The following is a 9,490-nucleotide window of genomic DNA, read 5'->3' as shown; positions in this document are numbered from 1 at the left end:
TTTTTTTGTGTGTGTGTCATCACTATTTTAGAATTTTCGTTATAGAGATCTTCCAATTTGGAGGCCCTTCTCTTCTCTGATTGCTCTAGCTAGGACTTCCAGTAATATGTTTAATAACAGTGACAAAAGTGGGCATCCTTGTTGTGTTCCAGATCTTAAAGAAAAGGCTTTCAGTTTTTCCCCCATTCAGTATGATACTAGCTGTGGGTTTGTTATATATGGCTTTTATTATGTTGAGGTTATGTTCCTTCTATACCCAGTTTTTTGAGGTTTTTCTTTTATCATGAAGGGATGTTGAATTTTATCAAATGCTTTTTTTGGCATCATTTGAAATGATCATATGGTTTTAGTCTTTCATTCTGTTGGTATGATGTATGTTCAACAATCCTTGCATTCCTGGGATAAATCCAACTTGGTCATGATGAGTGATCTTTTCTTCATGCTATATTATCTTTAATTAAGTACAAAAAGCTTTCTAACATGTCTCTAGAGACCATTTCACCCACTTCTCTGTTTGGCTGCCAGTCTCTCATCTCTCTCTTCAGCAATGGTGAGGCAGATACCCTTTCTTCAGGGAGGAGAAGTTCATGGTTTGTTGCTCTTGCCAATAACAAAAATGTTGGAAAGGTGGGTGACAAAGCTGTTGCCATTGGCATCTTTCACATGAACCACGTCAAAAGATCCAGGATGTCTCTCTCTGTTGGTGATTACACACATTCTTCCCAGGTTAGCACCCCCTAGTCACTATACACAGGTTACCAATGTTGAACTTGATAAAATCAGTAATCTTGCCAGTCTCCAAACCAATCTGAATCTGTTATTCACCTTGATGAGGGGGTCAAGGTAGTGGATGGTGTGAACATCATGAATCACCAGATGAGGAATTCCTTTTGTACCCACAAAGATTTTTCTCACTTTGCACAACTTGTACTTAGCCTCCTCAGATGTAATATGATAAACAGCAGAGTGACCCTTGGTGTCATAGATCAGATGGAAATTCTCTCCAGTCTTGTCAATGCTGATGACCTCCATGAATCCAAGCAGGGTAGGTTACATCAGTTTGGACCTTGCCATTGATCTTAATAAACCACTGCATGCAAATCTTCTTTACTTCATCTCCTGTCAAGGCATACTTAAGTCTGTTCCTTAGGAAAATGATGACAGGGAGGTACTTTCTCAACTTGTGGGGACCAGTGAATGGACGAGCAGTAAACACACCAATCAATTTATCCAGCATCCAATGCCTTGGAGCTGGTACTCGCTTCAGATGCTTCTTGGAACCACAGCCATGGTTGTGCTAGGCACAGAAAGAGTGATGAATGATCTTGTTAAGCTGGTTTGTTAGTATTTTGTTGAGAATTTTTGCATCAATGTTCATCAGGGATATTGGCCTATAGTTTTATTTTTTGATGTATCTTTGTCTGGTTTTGGTATCAGGGTAATACTGGCCTCACATTCTGAGTTTGCAAGTATTCCCTTCTCCTTTATTTTTTTTTTTTTTTTTGAGACAGAGTCTTGCTCTGTCGCCCAGGCTGGAATGCAGTGGCGCAATCTCAGCTCATTGCAACCTCTGCCTCCTGGGTTTAAGCAATTATCTGCCTCAGGCTCCCAAGTAGCTGGGATTACAGGCACCTGCCACCACACCCAGCTAATTTTTGTATTTTTAGTAGAGACAGGGTTTCACCATGTTGCCCAGGCTGGTCTTGAACTCCTGACCTCATGATCCACCCACCTCGGCCTCCCAAAGTGCTGGGATTACAGGCGTGAGCCACTGTGCCCGGCCTCCCTTCTCCTCTATTTTTTAGGACAGTTTTAGGAGGATTGGTATTCTTTTTTCATGAAATGTTTGGTGGAATTCAGCATTGGAGCCATTGGGTCCTGGGCTTTTCTTTACTGTGAGACTTTTTATTATGACTTCAATCTTGTTACCTGTTATTGGTCTGTTTGGGTTTTGGATTTTTTCATGGTTCAATCTTGGTATGTGGTATGCATCTAGAAATTTGTCCATTTCTTCTACATTTTCCAATTTATTGGCATATAGTTGCTCATATAGCTACTAATGATTTTTTGAGTTTCTGCAGTATCAGCTGTAATGTGTCCTTTTTCATGTCTGTTTTGATTATTTGGATCTCCTCTCTTTTTTTCTTAGTTGGCTAAAGGTTTATCAATTTTGTTTATCTTTTCAAGAAACCAACTTTTCCTTCCATTAATCATTTGTGTTGTTTTCTTCATTTCAATTTCACTTATTTCTGCCCTGATCTTTATTTTTTCTTTTCTTCTACCAATTTTGAGCTTGCTTTGCTCTTGCTTTTCTAGTTATTTAAGATGCATTGTTAGGTTGTCTACTTGAAGTTTTTTTTCTTTTTGATGTAATCACTTACAGCTATAAATTTCCCTCTTAGTAATGCTTTTGCTGTATCACAAAGGTTTTGGTATGTTGTGCTGCCATTATAACTTGTCTCAAGAAATGCTTTATTTTCTTCCTAATTTCTTCATTCACATGCTCATCACTCTGGAGCATATTGTTTAATTTTCATATATTTGCATAGTTTCCAAAATTCCTCTTGTTATTAGTTTTTAGTTGTATTCCAGTGTGATCAGAGAAGATGCTGGATAGCATTTCAATTTTTTTTGCATGTTTTAAGGCTTGTTTTATGATCTAACATATGGTTTACCCTTGAGAATGATCCAAGTGCTGAGAAAAAGAATGTGTATTCTGCAGCCATTGGATGAAATGTTCTGAAAATATCTATTCGGTCCATTTGGTTTATAGTGCAGATTAAGTCTGGTGTAACTTATTTATTTTTCTGTCTGGAAGATCTGTCCAATGTTGAAAGTGAAGAGTTGAAGTCTCCAGCTATTATTATATTGGAGTCTATCTCTCTCTTTAGCTCTAATAATATTTGCTTTATATATCTGGGTGCTCCAGTGTTGGGCACATATATATTTACAATTGTTATATTCTTTTGCTGAATTAACTCCTTTATCATTATTTAGTGACCTTTGTCTCTTCTTATATTTTTATCTTAAAATCTATGTTGTCTGATATAAGTATAGCTACTCCTGCTCTTTTTTGGTTTCCATTAGCATGGACTATCATTTTCCATCCCTTTACATTCAGTCTATGTGTGTCTTTATAGGTGAAGTGTGTTTCTTGTAGGCAAGAGACCACTGGTTCTTGTTCTTCACCCATTGAGCCACTCTATGTCTTTTGATTGGAGAGTTTAGTTCATTTACATTCATTGTTATTACTGATAAGAACTTACTCCTACCATTTTGTTGTTTATTTTCCGGTTGTTTAGCGATTTTCTCTTCCTTCTTTCTTCCCTTCCTATCTTCCTTTTAGTGAAGGTAATTTTCTCTTATGATGTGATCTAGTTTCTTGCTTTTTACATTTTGTGTATTCATTGTATGGTTTTTGGTTTGAGGTTACCATGAAGTTTGCAAATACTATCTTATAACTTATTATTTTAAGCTGATAACAACTCTGCCTAAACAAACAAGCAAAAAGAAAACTAATAAAATTTCTATGCCTTAACTTCACCCTTCCTCCCATGCTTTTCAACTTTTTGTTGTTTCCATTTGTATTTTACTGTACTCTCTATGTCTTGAAAACTTGTCATAGTTATGATTTTTTATTGGTTTATCATTTAATGTTTTTACTTAAGATAAGAGTAGTTTACACACTATAGTTACATTATTATAATATTCTGTGTTTTTCTGTGTATTTACTATTACCAGCAAGTTTGTACTTTGAGGTGATTACATACTGCTTGTTCACATTTCTTTTTCTTTCTGATTTAAGTCCTTCCATTAGCATTTCTTGTAGGACAGGTCTGATGTTAATGAAATCCCTCAGCTTTTGTTTGCTTGGTAAAGTTTTTATTTCTCCTTCCTGTTTGAAGGATGTTTTCACCAGATATACTATTCTAAAGTAAAACTTTGTTTTTCCTTCAGCATTTTAAATATATCATTCCTCTCTCTCCTGCCTGTAAAGTTTCCACTAAAAAGTCTGCTTCCAGACATATTGGAGCTCCATTGCATCTTATTTGTTTCTTTTCTTTTGCTGCTTTTAGGATCCTTTCTTTATTCTTGATCTTTGCGAGTTTGATTATTAAATGTCTTGAGGTAGTCTTCTTTGGGTTAAATCTGCTTGGTATTCTATAATCTTCTTGTACTTGGATATTGATATCTTTCTCTAGGTTTGGGAACTTCTCTTATTATACCTTTGAATAAACTTTCTACTCCTATCTCTTCCTCTACCCCCTCTTTAAGGCCATTAATTCTTAGATTTGCCCTTTTGAGACTATTTTCTATATCCTGTAGGTGTGCTTCATTGTTTTTTCTTCTTTTTTCCTTTCATCTCCTCTGATCAGGCATTTTGTTGTTGTTGTTGTGTTTTTGAGATGGAGTCTCACCCTGTATCCCAGGCTGGAGTGCAATGGTGCAATCTTGGCTCACTGCAACCTCTGTCTTCTGGGTTCAAATGATTCTCCTGCCTCAGCCTCCTGAGTAGCTGGGATTACAGGTGCCCACCACCACGCCCAGCTAATTTTTGTATTTTTAGTAGAGATGGGGTTCATCATTTGGCCAGCTTGGTCTCGAAATCCTGACCTCATGATCCACCTGCTTCAGCCTCCCAAAGTGCTGGGATTACAGGCGTGAGCCACCATGCCCGGCCTGTGCATTTTCAAATAGCCTGTCTTGATGTATGCAGCAACCTGGATGAATTTCCAGAGAATTATGCTGAGTGAAAAAAAAAGCCAATCCCCAAAGGTTATATACTGTGTGATTCCATTTATATAACATTCTTAAAGTGATGAAATTATAGACATGGAGTACAAGCTAGTGGTTTCCAGAGTGGGTGAGAGTGAAAGGAAAGTCACTGCCTATAAAAGGACAACTTCAGGTGATGGAAACCTTTTTTTATTTTGTCTGTATAAATGTCAATATCCTGGTTTTGATATTGTACTATATTTTTGCAAGATGTAACCACTGGGTAAAACTGGGTAAAGGATACAAGACCCTCTCTGTATTATTATTATTTTTTTTTACAACTGCATATGAATTTATAATTATCTCAAAATAAAAAGTTTAATTAAAAAAATCTTGGTTCTTGGGCCCCATCTGAAACCTGACCAATGAGGAACTCCAGAAATGGGGCTCAAGAATCTATATCTCTAACAACTTCCTTAGCTCTGCATACTACCATTTGAGAATGAATGATGTAACCCAACTTCTTACTGATGCATGAATTCCTTCCAAAAACCTCCCCTACAGGTGCCCCGGATAGCTCCTTGAATATTTTTAGGAAAATGGACACTCTTCTGGTTAAGACAGCCCATCTGCCTATAGGAGAGTATCACAGAACATTCTTTGGTTTTTGAGCCAAAATCTGCCTCTCTGTATGATCTAGGGCTTCCCTGTGGGCCAATCTGTCAGGCATGCGACAATTCTTTAGTCTTATTCCCCTAAGTTTTTCTCATGGTTTCAAACTCCTCACTATCTAGCCACTCTAACTCCAATTTATCTGAGGCTGGGGGGTGTCCCAGGGATGTGGGACTTTCATGTGCTAAAATTGAGAAAATACTAGCCAAATCTGGACTCGTTGGTCACTCTAAAATTCATCAGTATTCTTTTTTTGAAGTATTATTTATATACAATGAAATTAATCCTTTTAAAGTGTATGTCATTCAATGAGTTGGGAAATGTATAGTTGTGTAATTATTACCACCACAATCAAGGTATTTACATCATCCCAAAATATGGTGCCCCTAGTCAGTCAATTCCATCCTCTGACAACCTGCAACCCCTGATATGATTTGGGTACCTATAGTTTTGTCTTTTTCAGAATGTCATATAAATGGAAACCAAAAAATGTATAGACTTTTGTGTCTGGCTTTTTTCATTATATAATTCTTTTGAGATTCATCCATTTTGTTGCATGAATAAGTAGTTAATCTCTTTTTATTGCTGAATTTTGGCAACATTCTTAAATGCCCATAACTGAATCCAAGACCTTAGAAATGGTCCACTCTGGTGAACATAGCAGAAAGAATGACTACCTTCTTCCTTAACTGGAATATTGCCAATTACAATCAAAGATAAACTTAGTGTTCTCAGTAGTCAGATTGCAAAATTACCTCGTTTAGGCTCCAGTTAACTAAAAATCCCATATTATTTTCACATGGATTGCTGTTCAGCAATTGCTAGGACCCATATGATGTTTTGGGCCCAAGTACAATACTTAACACAACTTTTTTTTTCTTTGATAGCATTTAAAAATTGAGATATATACTTCATATAACATATTCACCATTTTGTATGTACACTTTAGTATATTGACTATTGTGAGCAACTATCATCACTACCTACTTCTAGAACATTCCCATCACCCCAGAAAGAAACTCCATACCTATTAGCAGCTAGTCCCTATTCTCCCCTTCTCCATCCCTTGGTAACTACTAAACTACTTTCTGTATCTATTTGTCTATTCTGGACATTTCATTTAAATGGAATCATACAATATGTGGTCTTTTGTGTCTGGTTTCTTTCACTTACCATGTTTCCAAGGTTCATTTATGTGGTAACATGTAACAACTGAACTTCTTTTATGACTGAATAATATTTCATCGTATGTATGTGCCACATTTTGTTTATCCATTCATTAGTTGATAGTCACTTAGATTTTTTCCCCACCTTTTGGTTATTGTGAATAGTGATGCTATAAACACATTTGTGTACAAGATTTTGTGGGAATATGTTTTCAAACACCTTGGGTATATATAGCTATGGTAAAATTATTAGGTCATAAGATAACTCTGTTCAATTTTCTAAGAACTGAATAACTGTTTTCCATAGAAATACCTAATATTTGTCCTTCTTAAATTTCATCATTCATCAAATATCATTCCCCTGCTCAGCCAGCCTATTAACTTGTTTTGCTTTTTTAAAGGAAAAACTTAATTTGGTACTCTGACTTCTTTTCCCAGAAAGGGGGGTTTGAGGGGAGGGGTCTGGAGTAGAGCAGAAATGATCAATGGCTACAGGACTTGGAGCAAAAGGGAAACAGATATAGGATCCAAGGGAAAGGTTGTTCAGAAACCAAAGAGACAGACCAGATTAAAACAACAGATACAGTATTTGGCCAGAGAGGCTTAAACCAAGTCTGACAGACAACCTCTGGGGTCAGGAATGAGAAGCAAAGGCAATAAGAGAAGAAGACCAGTTGATGTGTTACAGAGAGATCCCCTGAGACAGCGTATGTACAGCCAAGAATCCAGCAGAGGCTGTGCCTTCTTCTCTGGGTCTGGAATGAGATAATGGAATAACCAGCTTGGATGTTATGTCCAAGACCTTTGCTCAAGATGGAATGACATGAAGTTTCCCAAGATTTGTTCAGTACAGTAGTTTTCAAACTTTAGCTTGAGTCAGTCACCTGGAGGACTTTTTAAAACACAGATTGCTAGACCCCACTCCCTGAGTTTATGACTCAAACTCAGGACACTGTTGGGGCCTGAGAATTGGTATTTCTAGCAAGTTCCCCAATGATGCTTATGCTGCTGGTCCAGGGACTACACATATTTTGAGAACTTCTGCCTTAGTGAATGGCTTTATCCCACTGAAAAACATTTTTGAAGGGAGGTGGTCCCCACTATCATTCCTTCAGGACTTGCCCCGCCCAGTGACTTTAGTACTGGAGTTTGCCATGGCTTCTTTATTTGTCTTATATGATCCATATGTTCACCCTACTTAGGTTTCTTTTAGGGAGATAACTGGGATAAAGAAGAAAAAATATGTTCTTAGTATGACTCAGGAAGCTGTGAGTAAAAATTGGAGGAAGATAAGTGAAGTGAAAAAGATCCTGAATTGATACTCTTACTTCTTATAGTGATCCTTGGGCAATCTGAGGTTTCCTGGAGGTCCTTCTTGGTAACCACAGGTAGTTTTCTTAGCAACTGACCAGCTAGCATGGACTTCATGGTGTTGGAAGGTGAGAGAATAGGACAGGAGCCATCATTCACATGCAATAAGAGGGGCAATGCATTGGGGTTGGCAAAGTCTGTGGTGGAAAGACATTATTACAATTGTAGTATTGTTAGTAGGAGGTGAAACAACATAAGTACTTTTAAAATACTTTGCCAGATGCCTTGCCAAGAAGGCTGAAAGATGGAGTGTGGGGAGCTGGCAGTAGCCCAGTAGACTTGGATGCACAGGGCTTTGGAAATTTGTCTCCCTCAAATACAAAGAGACAAACTTGGGACCATTATCAATAAAGACATTTATAAATAAAGACAACACCCTTGGAGATGATAGAACAATATGGTTCCTAGGTTGCTTTCCGACCATGTAGAGCAGAGCCACCCTGTCAGCCTGGACTGCTCATCCTCTGGAATGTTTAGAGAGGATAATTCTATTTTTTTAAAAGCCACTATACTTTTGAATTTCTTAATTATAGCAGTTTAGTCTGTCCTTTAACAAGTATGGGTATATTATAAATACATACCATAAATATTTGGGGATAGAAGACATGAAATTATAAAAATAAAGGTAGTGTACAGTTAAGTGCTAAGTCAGAGGAAGGGGAAATCACTCTGGTCTAGAGATGTCAGAAAAGGCTTCCATTTCAATTAGGGTTTTCCAGAGAAACAAACTCTATGTTATATGTGTGTACCACACACACAAACACACACACACACACACACACACACAGAGTCAGAGACTTATTTTAAGAAATAAGAAATTGGCTCATGCAATGTGCAATGTGGGGGCTGGCAAGTCTGAAATCCATTGGGTAGGCAGGCAGGCAGGCTGGAAACTCAGGAGGAGTTAATGATGCAGGTTTGAGATGGAATTTCTTCTTGGGTAAACCTCAGTTTTTGCTCTTAAGGCCTTCAATTGATTTGATGAGGTCTATCAGCCTTACTGAGGGTAATCATTACTTAAAGTCAGCTGATCGTAGATGTTCACCACATCTACAAAATACCTTCACAGCCACATCTGCAAAATACCTTCACAGCAACATCTACATTAATGCTTGATCTAATAACTCAGTACTATAACCTAACTCAGTTGACATGTAAAACTACCCATCACAACTTCTCATAAAAAGTGGTATTTGAGCTTAACCTTGAAGAATGAATAAAATTTCAATAAGCACATGACTTATATCAGGCTGATTTTTGCATGCTTCTTATCTGGCCATGTGTTCCTGGAGCTATAATAACTTTCCTCAAGGATATAAACAGCCTAATTTAAGCCGTGGCTCCATATGGAGAAAAAGATTAATTTAAACCCACAGTCTGGTTCAATCAGTGAGTTAAATGCTGCAATTCTGAAGGGCCATTTGTTCAGATAATGCAATATTGAATGGTGCAAGTGGCCCTGATGGTTCCACACATGAACACTGGCATGATGCATTTGCAGAAGGCTTCTGTGAAGCTCTGGCAAGAACAGAACATTAGCCCAGTATAAGTTCCCTGGGTACCCA

General features: G+C 37.6%; 1 pseudogene; it reads right to left on the bottom strand.

Annotated features, from left to right (window-relative positions):
- Window positions 1–498: 498 nt before the first annotated feature.
- LOC116483435 (small ribosomal subunit protein eS4-like) lies at window positions 499–1,270 on the bottom strand (annotated as a pseudogene).
- Between the last annotated feature and the right edge of the window lie 8,220 nt (window positions 1,271–9,490).

Source organism: Hylobates moloch, unplaced genomic scaffold, assembly GCF_009828535.3.
Source record: "Hylobates moloch isolate HMO894 unplaced genomic scaffold, HMol_V3 SCAFFOLD_15, whole genome shotgun sequence".
In the NCBI taxonomy this organism is placed as follows: domain Eukaryota; kingdom Metazoa; phylum Chordata; class Mammalia; order Primates; family Hylobatidae; genus Hylobates; species Hylobates moloch.
The sequence above is the reverse complement of the archived record's forward strand: the minus strand, read 5'-3'. Positions and strand labels throughout refer to the sequence as shown.